The sequence below is a fragment of the Oncorhynchus mykiss genome, chromosome 20 (genome assembly GCF_057628025.1).
Source record: "Oncorhynchus mykiss isolate SJ-2025 chromosome 20, ASM5762802v1, whole genome shotgun sequence".
Classification (NCBI taxonomy): domain Eukaryota; kingdom Metazoa; phylum Chordata; class Actinopteri; order Salmoniformes; family Salmonidae; genus Oncorhynchus; species Oncorhynchus mykiss.
This window is the reverse complement of record NC_143041.1, coordinates 5,212,364-5,225,643: the sequence shown is the minus strand read 5'-3', so window position 1 is coordinate 5,225,643 and position 13,280 is coordinate 5,212,364. Positions and strand designations below refer to the sequence as shown.

Sequence of the window (13,280 nt, the reverse complement as noted above, 5' to 3'; positions counted from 1 at the left end):
ATCGACTCATTGCACCTTTTTGTCTATAAAGGCCTTTTGCATAAACTTCTGCCATACCTTACTTAACTGTTAACCTTCAGATGTATGAATTACCAAACTCGGACTCAGGGTTAGCTAACCCTGGAGATCCCTTCAATCTCAACTGATTAAAGAAAATCTGCTTTTAGTTTTTTTTTTCCATCTCATTTGGAATGATTTCCAAAACTCCTTCAAGTTGGTGGTGTTGGTGCCACTAGGGCAAATCAGGCAGATGTTAGAGGGCATTTTTAGTGAAGAATGTGTTTTGCTTTTCATGTATTGTGCAATTGATGTCCATATTAAACCAAGATGGTGTAGCAATCAGACGTCTTTTTGTTCTCGTCATGTCGTGTATATATATTTTTTTATTATTTTATATACACTGCTCAAAAAATAAAGGGAACACTAAAATAACACATCCTAGACCTGAATGAATGAAATATTCTTAATAAATACTTTTTTCTTTACATAGTTGAATGTGCTGACAACAAAATCACACAAAAATTATCAATGGAAATGAAATGTATCAACCCATGGTGTTCTGGATTTGGAGTCACACACAAAATTAAAGTGGAAAACCACACTACAGGCTGATCCAACTTTGATGTAATGTCCTTAAAACAAGTCAAAATGAGGCTCAGTAGTGTGTGTGGCTTCCACGTGCCTGTGAGACCTCCCTACAATGCCTGGGTATGCTCCTGATGAGGTGGCGGATGGTCTCTTGAGGGATCTCCTCCCAGACCTGGACTAAAGCATCCGCCAACTCCTGGACAGTCTGTGGTGCAACGTGGCGTTGGTGGATGGAGCGAGACATGATGTTCAAGATGTGCTCAATTGGATTCAGGTCTGGGAAACGGGCGGGCCAGTCCATAGCATCAATGCCCTGCTCTTGCAGGAACTGGTGACACACTCCAGCCACATGAGGTCTAGCAGTGTCTTGCATTAGGAGGAACCCAGGGCCAACCGCACCAGCATATGGTCTCACAAGGGGTCTGAGGATCTCATCTCGGTACCTAATGGGAGTCAGGCTACCTCTGGCCAGCACATGGAGGGCTTTGCGGCCCCCCAAAGAAATGCCACCCCACGCAATGACTGACCCACCTCCAAACCGGTCATGCTGGAGGATATTGCAGGCAGCAGAACATTCTCCATGGCGTCTCCAGACAGTCACGTCTGTCACATGTGCTCATTGTGAACCTGCTTTCATCTGTGAAGAGCACAGGGTGCCAGTGGCGAATTTGCCAATCTTGGTGTTGTCTGGCAAATGCCAAACGTCCTGCACGGTGTTGGGCTGTAAGCACAACCCCAACCTGTGGACGTTGGACCCTCATACCACTCTCATGGAGTCTGTTTCTGACCATTTGAGCAGACACATGCACATTTGTGGCCTGCTGGAGGTCATTTTGCAGGGCTCTGGCAGTCCTCCTCCTGCTCCTCCTTGCACAAAGGCGGAGGCAGCGGTCCTGCTGCTGGGTTGTTGCCCTCCTACGGCCTCCTCCACGTCTCCTGATGTACTGGCCTGTCTCCTGGTAGCGCCTCCATGCTCTGAACACTACGCTGACTCCTTTATTGGGGGTGTCTTGCTAATTGACTATAATTTCCACCTGTTGTCTATTCCATTTGCACAACAGCATGTGACATTTATTGTCAATCAGTTTTGCTTCCTAAGTGGACAGTTTGATTTCACAGAAGTGTGATTGACTTGGAGTTACATTGTGTTGTTTAAGTGTTCCCTTTATTTTTTGAGCAGTGTATTTATTTTCTTCGCATATATATATATTTTTTTCTTTGTCTTAAATTCAACTACAACATACCCTCCTACAATCCGCCTCACCCAATGTGGTATAGATCTGCTATTTCTTTACCTCTGATCCGGAATCCTGAACAGAAGCTAGCCAGCACCTAGCTACAAGCCAGCTAGCAACTCCTAGCTGTCATCAGCTAACATTAGCCCGGACAACTCTCGCCAGTCTGCACAGCGCGACTCAAACCAGAGCAAATCAGACTTATTTTCTTTCTACATATCTCCGGATTCCTACCGCAAGCTCTGAACCTTTTCACCTGGATCATCCTAGCTAGCTAGCTGCTATCCGAGTGGCCACTCCTGGCTGACGTCTCTGTCCCGTAACAAGAAACAGTTAGCCTGGAGCTAGCTTTGCTAGGCCCATCTCCCGGCAAGCCAAAGAGGTACATCAGCCACTCCTTGGGCTACAATACCTATTTTGTCAATTAGCCTGGAGCCCCGCAGACCCTTCGCGACTGGACTACCGACGTAATTCGCCCGAGGGGATTTATCAACTGGCTCTTCTGTCACGACGTACCCTGAATGCCTATCTGCTAGCCTGCTATCCACGGCCTGCTAGCTGTCTAGAGCATATAGGACTGTTAGCTTAAGATACCTATTCTGCCAATTTGCCTAGACCCCTTTTACCACATGAAGCCCTGCTGATCCACAATGACTGGTCTGCAGACGTCACAGCACGAGGGGGCTACAACAGACTTTCTTCCATTGCGACGTCCCTCTAAGGCCCTTCTGCTAGCCCCGGCCTGCTAGCTGCCTTTATCGCCGTGTCCCCGGCCCGAGCCACTCACTGGACCCCTATTATTACACGGCTACGCATGCCTCTTCCTAGTGTCAATATGCCTTGTCCATTGCTGTTTTGGTTAGTAATTATTGCCTTATTTCACTGTAGAGCCTCTATCCCTGCTCAATACACCTTAGTTAACCCTTAAATTCCACCTCCCACACATGCAGTGATCCCACCTGGTTTAAATTATGTTTCGAGAGACTATATCTCTTTCATCGTCACTCAGTGCATCAGTGCATCACCTCCACTGTATTCACAACCTACCATACCTTTGTCTATTCATTATGCCTTGAATCTATTCTACCGTGCCCAAAAACCTGCCCCTTTTACTCTCTGTTCCGAACGTACTAGACAACCAGTTCTCATAGCCTTTAGCTGTACCCTTATCCTACTCCTCCTCTGTTCCTCCGGTGATGTAGAGGTTAATCCAGGCCCTGCAGTGCCTAGCTCCACTCCCATTCCCCAGGCGTTCTCATTTGTTGACTTCTGTAACCATAAAAGCATTGGTTTCATGCATGTTAACATTAGAAGTCACGTCCTGACCATAGAAAGCCTGTATTTTCTATGGTAGAGTAGGTCAGGGCGTGACTAAGGGTGTTATTATTATATGTTATATTATTTCTATGTGGGGTTCTAGTTTGCGTTTTAGAAGGATTTTAGAAGGTTTCCCAATTAGAGGCAGCTGGTAATCATTGTCTCTAATTGGGGATCAAACTTAAGTTGCATTTTTCCACCTGTGGGTTATGGGATATTGGTTATGTTTAGTTGCCTGTTCGCACTGCATTGTCATCACGGTTCGTTTATTCTTTATTTTGTTTTGTATTAGCTTAAGTTTCACTTTGATTAAAGTATGTGGAACTCTGCGCCTTGGTCCGATCATCATTATTACGAACATCGTGACAGAATATTCCATCTACAACTGACGAAGCAGCGTGCCCGGGAGGTAATAGCATTCTGGTCTTTGGAGGAGATTAGGGAGAGAACATCCTAGACTTGGGAAGACATAATGGCAGGAGAGAAGAGCCTGCCATGGAAGCAGGCGGAAGCAGCGAAGGAGGGACAGTGACGAAGTCGGGGAGGAAGGCCACAGAAACCCCAAGAACATTTTTGGGAGGGGCACATGGAGCAGTCGGCAGAGCCGAGGAGTGAACCTTAGCCAGTCTGGGAGAAGGAGAATTTGGAAGAGAGAGAAATGAGGGAGTTGTTGAGTTGGTGGAGGATGCACGGCTATACGCACCAGGTCTCCAGTGCACCTTCACAGCCCAGTACGTCCTGTGCCTGCTCCTCACACTCTCCCTCAAACCTCCTGAGACGGTGCACGGTCCGGAACCTCCTGAGACGGTGCACGGTCCGGAACCTCCTGAGACGGTGCACGGTTCAAAACCTCCTGAGACGGTGCACGGTTCGAAACCTCCTGAGACGGTGCACGGTCCGGAACCTCCTGAGACGGTGCACGGTCCGAAACCTCCTGAGACAGTGCACGGACCAGAACATCCTGACACGGTGCACGTTCCGGAACCTCCTGAGACGGTGCACGGTCCAAAACCTCCTGAGACGGTGCACGGTCCGAAACCTCCTGAGACGGTGCACGGTCCGAAACCTCCTGAGACGGTGCACGGTCCAGAACCTCCTGAGACGGTGCACGGTCCGGAACCTCCTGAGACGGTGCACGGTCCGGAACCTCCTGAGACGGTGCACGGTCCGGAACCTCCTGAGACGGTGCACGGTCCGGAACTTCCTGAGACGGTGCACGGTCCGGAACCTCCTGAGACGGTGCAAGGTTCGAAACCTCCTGAGACGGTCCACGGTTCGAAACCTCCTGAGACGGTGCACGGTCCGGAACCTCCTGAGACGGTGCACGGTCCGAAACCGACTGAACCATGTTTTCCGCTGGGATTTTGCCTGTGCTTAGCTCTACTCCGTTTCTTTTTTATCCTGAAAAACTCTGCAGTCCTCAACCATTTGATGTGTACAATCACATATTTGTGATCATTGTTGAGTGGTCCTTGCAGCGTACCATCACAAATATGTGATTGGAACAGTAGCAACAGAACGTCTGATGCAACAAACTTGTCTAAAGAGCATTGATATCTGAAAATCATCTAAACAATGTTTTGTTCTTATGGGAAATAAAGGTCTTCACAACTTTATTCCTCAATTTCACCTTTTATTGTAAAAGATAAATGCGAACTTCATAATCTAAAAATGACACGGAACACATCAACAGCCAAACTAATTTTATAAACTAGAAGCATGAAAAGAGATGCATGTCAGCTAAGCTAACAGCAGCTAAATTCTTTACGATGGCAGCCATGTGTGTTTATGTTTGACAAGCAACAACTCCCTTATCCCAGAATGCCATTCACTATAAGACGCAAATAAATCAAGTCAAAGATGGCTGCATCCATTGCTTGAAAAATATTAACTTAGTTTGGGCACTTTTCAGCATATTACAAATCTTCAATGTACGTGTTACAGTGTATACAAAAACCAGAGCACATGACTTGACAAATCGTTTAACGTTTTTGAGAAATCACAAAGAAAATAAAATGCTATCACCTCACAAATCAACACCCCAAATACAAGCTTACTACCTGGCCTAACCTTAGCGTGAAAGCTGTACAGGGATGAGACCATTTTAGGAGGGTTTGTGGGGGGCTTAATTTAATTTGTGGGGGGTTTTCAAGTACATGGGGGGTAGAAATGGGGGAAGGTATTGTGGTGGGATATTATTATGATGTGGGATTTATCAAATCAAATGTATTTATTTATTTATGTATTTACCTTCGTACATCAGCTGATATCTCAAAGTGATGTACAGAAACCCAGCCTAAAACCACAAACAGCAAGCAATGCAGGTGAAGAAGCACATGGCCAAGATGTTCAAATGTTCATAAATTATCAGCATGGTCAAATAATAATAATCACAGTAGTTGTCAAGGGTGCAGCAAGTCAGCACCTCAGGAGTAAACATCAGTTGGCTTTTCATAGCCGATCATTAAGAGTATCCCTACCACTCCTGCTGTCTCTAGAGAGTTGAAAACAGCATGTCTGGGACAGGTAGCACGCCCGGTGAACAGGTCAGGATTCCGTAGCCTCAGGCAGAACAGTTGAAACTGGAGCAGCAGCACGGCCAGGTGGACTGGAGACAGCAAGGAGTCCTCATGCCAGGTAGTCCTGAGGCATGGTCCTAGGGCTCAGGTCCTCCCAGAGAGAGAGAGAAAGAGAGAATTAGAGAGAGCATACATAAATTCACACAGGACACCGGATAAGACAGGAGAAGTACTCCAGATATAACAAACCGACCCTAGCCCCCAGACATAAACTACTGCAGCATAAATACTGGAGGCAGAGACAGGAGGGGTCAGGAGACACTGTGGCCCCATCCGATGATAATGCCGGACAGGGCCAAACAGGAAGGATATAACCCCACCCACTTTGCCAAAGCACAGCCCCCACACCACTAGAGGGATATCTTCAACCACCAACTTACCATCCTAAGACAAGGCCGAGTATAGCCCACAAAGATCTCCGCCACGGCACAACCCAAGCGGGGGCGCCAACCCAGAAAGGAAGATCACATCAGTGACTCAACCCACCTAAGTGACGCACCCCTCCTAGGGACGGCATGAAAGAGCACCAGTAAGCCAGTGACTCAGCCACTGTAATAGGGTTAGAGGCAGAGTATCCCAGTGGAAAGAGAGGAACCGGCCAGGCAGAGACAGCAAGGGCGCTTCGTTGCTACAGAGCCTTTCCGTTGACCTTCACACTCCTGGGCCAGACTACACTCAATCATATGACTCACTGAAGAGATGAGTCTTCAGTAAAGACTTAAAGGTTGAGACCGAGTCTGCTTCTCTCACATGGGTAGGCAGACCATTCCAAAAAAATTGAGCTCTGTAGGAGAAAGCCCTGCCTACAGCTGTTTGCTTAAAAATTCTAGAGACAACTAGGAGGCCTGCGTCTTGTGACCGTAGCGTACGTGTAGGTATGTACGGCAGGACCAAATCAGAGGGATAGGTAGGAGCAAGCCCATGTAATGCTTTGTAGGTTAGCAGTAAAACCTTGAAATCAGCCCTTGCCTTAACAGGAAGCCAGTGTAGGGAGGCTAGCACTGGAGTAATATGATACAAAAAAATTGGTTCTAGTCAGGATTCTAGCAGCCGTATTTAGCACTAACTGAAGTTTATTTAGTGCTTTATCCGGGTAGCTGGAAAGTAGAGCATTGCAGTAGTCTAACCTAGAAGTAACAAAAGTATGGATTAATAATTTTTGGACAGAAAGTTTCTGATTTTTGCAATGTTACGTAGATGGAAAAAAGCTGTCCTTGAAACAGTCTTGTTATGTTCGTCAAAGAGAGATCAGGGTCCAGAGTAACGCCGAGGTCCTTCACAGTTTTATTTGAGACGACTGTACAACCATTAAGATTAATTGTCAGATTCAACAGAAGACCTCTTTGTTTCTTGGGACCTAGAACAAGCATCTCTGTTTTGTCCGAGTTTAAAAGTAGAACGTTTGCAGCCATCCACTTCCTTATGTCTTTAACACAGCCTTCTAGCGAGGGCAATTGGGGCTTCAGCATGTTTCATTGAAATGTACAGCTGTGTGTCATCCGCATAGAAGTGAAAGTTAACACTGTTTTCGAATGACATCCCCAAGAGGTCAAATATATAGTGAAAACAATAGTGGTCTAAAACGGAACCTTGAGGAACACTGACATTTACAGTTGACAAACTGATATCTTTCCGACAGATAAGATCTAAACCAGGCCATAACTTGTCCCTGTAGACCAATTTGGGCTTCCAATCTCTCCAAAAGAATATGGTGATCGATGGTATCAAAGGCAGCACTAAGGTCTAGGAGCACGAGGACAGATAAAGAGCCTCGGTCTGATGCCATTAAAAGGTAATTTACCACCTTCACAAGTGCATTCTCAGTGCTATGATGGGGTCTAAAACCAGACTGAAGCATTTCGTATACATTGTTTGTCTTCAGGAAGGCAGTGAGTTGCTGCGCAACAGCTTTTTCTTAAAGTTTTGAGAGGAATGGAAGATTCGATATAGGCCAATAGTTTTTTATATTTTCTGGGTCAAGGTTTGGCTTTTTCAAGAGAGGCTTTATTACTGCCACTTTTAGTGAGTTTGGTACACATCAGGTGGATAGAGAGCCGTTTATTATGTTCAACATAGGAGGGCGAAGCACAGGAAGCAGCTTTTTCAATAATTTAGTTGGAATAGGGTCCAGTTTGCAGCTTGAAGGTTTAGAGGCCATGATTATTTTCATCATTGTGTCAAGAGATATAGTACTAAAACACTTGAGTTTCTCTTGATCCTATGTCCTGACAGAGTTGTGCAGACTCAGGACAACTGAGCTTTGAAGGAATACGCAGATTTAAAGGGGAGTCCGTAATTTGCTTTGTAATAATCATGATCTTTTCCTCAAAGAAGTTAATGAATATATTACTGCAGAAGTGAAAGACATCCTCACTTGGGAAATGTTTTTTTTTTTGTTAGCTTTGCGACAGTATCAAAACTATTTTCGGATTGTTCTTATTTTCCTCAATTAAGTTGGAAAAATAGTATGATCGAGCAGCAGTGAGGGCTCTTCGATACTGCACGGTACTGTCTTTCCAAGCTAGCCGGAAGACTTCCAGTTTGGTGTGGCACCATTTCCTTTCCAATTTTCTGGAAGCTTGCTTCAGAGCTCGGGTATTTTCTGTATACCAGGGAGCTAGTTTCTTATGAGAAATGTTTTTAGTTATCAATAAATGGGGGGCAAACACAGGAGAAGTTACACTAAATACAAATAAAACCCCTGGAAAGGGGTGTCAGAGTGGGCAAACCTGAGGTACCAGAGTTACAATCTAATGCCGCGTTCAAAACAACTGGGAACTGAGAACTCGGAAATCTACAACTTCCGACTTCAGTGCGTACAAGACAACTGGGAACTCGGAAACAAATTATATCTGATTGGGATTTTTTTTTAAAAAGGTCATCCAACTGGGAATTCCAACTTGGGAACTCGGGCCTCTTTCTAGAGCTCTGACCTGAAGATCACTGACATGATTTGACCTCTTATTTTTCCAAGTTCCCAGTTGTCTTGAAAGCACCATAAGTCAGTCATGTAAACTTGTTATAACATCTTTGGTCTGACAGATGCTTACGTGACAACCAGAATGCATTGTATGATGTCATCAAACATGGAGCCACACATAGCTGGCAAATATCTTAGCATTAGCTCATCCAGTTGGCTGGTGACTTGAACATTTGAGGAGGATGGGAGACCCACGGTACAGGCGCAGAACGCATGGAAACAACAAAGTGTGTTTCAAAAATCGTCAAAGACTAATTATTTTAACCCAAAGCATTTAATAAACACATTTATAGCACAATATTATGGGGAATGGGAATAAGAGTGCTACTTACATTGTTGGAAAAGGATCACAGCACTGATTGATAGAGGGTATGAGTCATGAGTTAAGGTGTTCAGAGGCTTGACCAGTGCAGGACAGGATATGACTAGGAAGACAATAACACAACACACTACTGCACAGTTAGACAAAAGAGCTAAGAATGAGTTAGTCCAAGCAAGGAGCAAAATTATTGATGTGTAATAATGTGATTGTTTTTGTGTATGTGATTGACTCTACATACAGTAATGAGAGAAAATTAATAGGGGTACACAGTGCTTGGAGAGGAAACATTCAATGTGCCAGTGGATGAGTGGGCACATGAAACGTGGCTTCAGTTCATGTCAGGAGAGAGTTGACAATGGTAGTGGAGTGGAGTGGTCATCACTTCTTAAATCAAGGAACAGGAGGGGACTTAGCTGGAAAACAAATAGCAGATACATTCCATTACAGCTGCACCATCGTAGGTTTGGACAACGAGTTTCTCTATGAAGTTAAACTGACATCTCAAAATGCATAATGTCAAACACAGACTGCGCATTTCACCCACACGACACCAAGAAACGCTCCTGATAAAAGCCCTGATATACCTGATGATAACTGACAAATACAAGCAGTCCCAGAGCAGTGGAACAATTTTGACCCCCTGGGGCCTGGTGTTTTTCATTATATGTTAACCTAACTAGGAAAACTCTGGACCCTATAAAGTATGACCGTGATTAATCAGTTGTAAAAAGGGTTTACATGGGCTATGGGACCAGTTATTCCTAATTAGGTCACATGGTTTAAAAACATTTCAGAAAAAAACTCCAGGCCCCCAAATTTAAAAAGAAATGCTCAACTATCACTCTTCACTCTTAATCTCTATCCAAAAAATGTCACCAAGCTTCTCAACACGTAGAACCACCGTAATGCTCTGCACAATCCCCCCAAAAATGATACATTGTAGAATAATAGTGAAGATATTAAAACCATGAAATAACACATATGGAATCATGTAGTATCCAAAGAAGTGCTAAACAAATAAAAATATATTACGCTGATTCTTCAAAGTAGCCACCCTTTGCCTTGATGACAGCTTTGCACACTCTTGGTATTCTCTCAACAAGCTTCACCTGGAATGCTTTCCCAACAGTCTTGAAGGAGTTCCCACATATGCTGAGCACTTGTTGGCTGCTTTTCCTTCACTCTGCAGTCCAACCCATCCCAAACCATCTCAATTGGGTTGAGGTCGGGAGATGTGGAGGCCAGGTCACCTGATGCAGCACTCCTTCACTCTCCTTCTTGGTCAAATAGCCCTTACACAGCCTGGAGGTGTGTTGGGTCATTGTCCTGTTGAAAAACAAAATGATAGTCCCACTAAGCCCAAACCAGATGGGATGCCGTATCGCTGCAGAATGCTGTGGTCTTCATGCTGGTTAAATATGCCTTGAATTCTAAATAAATCACAGACAGTGTCACCAGCAAAGCAACCCCACACCTCCTCCATGCTTCACAGTGGGAACCACACATGCAGAGATCATCCATTCACCTGCTCTGCGTCTCACAAAGACACGGCGGTTGGAACCAAAAATCTCAAATTTGGACGCATCAGACCAAAGGACAGGTTTTCACATGTCTAATGTCCATTGTTTGTGTTTCTTGGCCCAAGTTAGTGTCTTCTTCTTATTGGTGTCTTTTAGTAGTGGTTCCTTTGCAGCAGTTCGGCCATGAAGGCCTACTTCACACAGTCTCCTCTAAACAGTTGATGTTGAGATGTGTCTGTTACTTGAGCTTTGTGAGGCATTTACTTGGGCTGCAATTTCTGAGGCTGGTAACTAATGAACTTATCCTCTGCAGCAGAGGTAACTCTGCATCTTCCTTTCCTGTGGCGGTCCTCATGAGAGCCAGTTTCATAATAGAGTTTGATGGGTTTTTTTTTTCTTGAAATTTTCCAGGTTCACTGTGACATGTCTTGACCATCATTAATATACCACCCTGCATTCCACTGCTGGCTTGCTTATGAAGCTAAGTAGGGTTGGTCCTGGTCAGTTCCTGGATGGGAGACCAGATGCTGCTGGAAGCGGTGTTGGAGGGCCAGTAGGAGGCACTCTTTCCTCTGGTCTAAAAAAATATCCCACTGCCCCAGGGCAGTGATTAGGGACACTGCCCTGTGTAGGGTTCCGTCTTTCGGATGGGACGTTAAACAGGTGTCCTGACTCTGAGGTCATTAAAACCTCTTATGGATAGGGAGACGCTAGCGTCTCAACTGGCCAATTGCCTGGGGACATGCAGAGTGCCAGATTCAAATAAAAAGCTATAAAATTCAAACTTTCATTAAATCACACATGTAAGATAGTCAATTAAAGCTACACTCGTTGTGAATCCAGCCAACATGTCGATTTTAAAAATGCTTTTCGGCAAAAGAATAAGAAGCTATTATCTGATAGCCTGCACCCATCTGAATCAGTAGTAAACAAAAGAGCTAGCATAGCAGGCGCTACACAAAACACTGAAATAAAATATAAAACATGCATTACCTTTGATGAGCTTCTTTTGTTGGCACTCCCAATATGTCGCAATTGTAAATGAGAACTTGTTCTCAACTTGCCTACCTGGTTAAATAAAGGTGAAATAAAATAAATAAAAATGTCCCATAAACATCACAATTGGTCCTTTTGTATGATTAACCTCTTGAACCTATAGGGGCGCTGTGTCATTATTGGATAAAAAGACGTGCCCGTTTTAAGCGCAATATTTTGTCACGAAAAGATGCTCGACTATGCATGGAATTGACAGCCTTGGAAAGACACAACTCTGACGTCTCCAAAACTGCAAAGATATTATCTGTGCGTGCCCCAGAACTAATGCAACAGGCGAAACCAAGATGATGTTTCATACAGGAAATGCCCCGGATTCTGAAGGCGCATTTCATTAGCCATTTTCATGAATAGTTAACGTTGTGTTATGCTAATGAGCTTGCTGATAGATTTACACAATCCTGGATACAGGGGTTTTTTCGTAGCTAAACGTGACGCAGAAAACGGAGCGATTTGTCCTAAACAAATAATCTTTCAGGAAAAACGGAACATTTGCTATCTGAGAGTCTCCTCATTGAAAACATCTGAAGTTCTTCAAAGGTAAATTATTTTATTTGAATGCTTTTCTGTTTTTTTGTATAAATGTTGCCAGCTGAATGCTAACGCTAAATGCTACGCTAAATGCTACGTTAGCCATCAATACTGTTACACAAATGCTTGTTTTGCAATGGTTGAGAAGCATATTTTGAAAATCTGAGATGACAGTGTTGTTAACAAAAGCTAAGCTTGAGAGCTAGCATATTTATTTCATTTCATTTGCGATTTTCATGAATAGTTAACGTTGCGTTATGGTAATGAGCTTGAGTCTGTATTCACGATCCCGGATCCGGGATGGGGAGATCAGAAAGGTTAATTCCGTCCATATATGTCGAAAATGTCCATTTATAAAGCCCGTTTGATCCACTACACCTTCTTGGGATTGTACTCATCCTTCTTCTTCCTCCAAACACAGCGAGTGGAGTTTAGACCAAAAAGCTCTATTTTTGTCTCATCAGACCGTCTCCCATTCCTCCTCTGGATCATCCAGATGGTCATTGGCAAACTTCAGACGGGCCTGGACATGCGCTGGCTTGAGCAGGGGGACCTTATCTGTGCTGCAGATAATAATTTTAATCCATGACGGCGTAGTGTGTTACTAATGGTTTTCTTAATGACTGTAGTCCCAGCTCTCTTCAGGTCATTGACCAGGTCCTGCCGTGTAGTTCTGGGCTGATCCATCACCTTCCTCATGATCATTAATGCCCCACGAGGTGAGATCTTCCATGGAGCCCCAGACCGAGGGTGATTGACCGTCATCTTGAACTTCTTCCATTTTCTAATAATTGCGGCAACAGTTGTTGCCTTCTCACCAAGCTGCTTGCCTATAGTCCTGTAGCCCATCCCAGCCTTGTGCAGGTCTACAATTTTATCCCTGATGTCCTTACACAGCTCTCTGGTCTTGGCCATTGTGGAGAGGTTGGAGTCTGTTTGATTGAGTGTGTGGACAGGTGTATTTTATACAGGTAACGAGTTCAAACAGGTGCAGTTAATACAGATAATGAGTGGGGAACAGGAGGGCTTCTTAAAAAAAAAAACGAACAGGTCTGTGAGAGCCGGAATTCTTACTGGTTGGTAGGGGATCAAATACTTATGTCATGCAATAAAATGCAAATTAATTACTTTAAAATCATACAATGTGATTTTCTG

At 44.4% G+C, this 13,280-nt stretch overlaps 1 protein-coding gene across 2 annotated transcripts in view; it reads left to right on the top strand.

Moving 5' to 3' along the window:
- Positions 1-13,280, top strand: part of LOC110498826 (pro-neuregulin-3, membrane-bound isoform-like) — a 303,813-nt gene that overhangs the window by 172,711 nt on the left and 117,822 nt on the right. The window contains exon 1 of one of the 2 annotated variants that reach the window (XM_090212038.1): positions 12,071-12,134. The exons of the other annotated variant lie outside the window; for it this stretch is intronic. The gene's annotated coding sequence lies outside the window, so the exon portion shown is untranslated. Of the gene's footprint in view, positions 1-12,070; positions 12,135-13,280 lie in introns of those variants that run through there. 2 annotated transcript variants of the gene reach the window in all.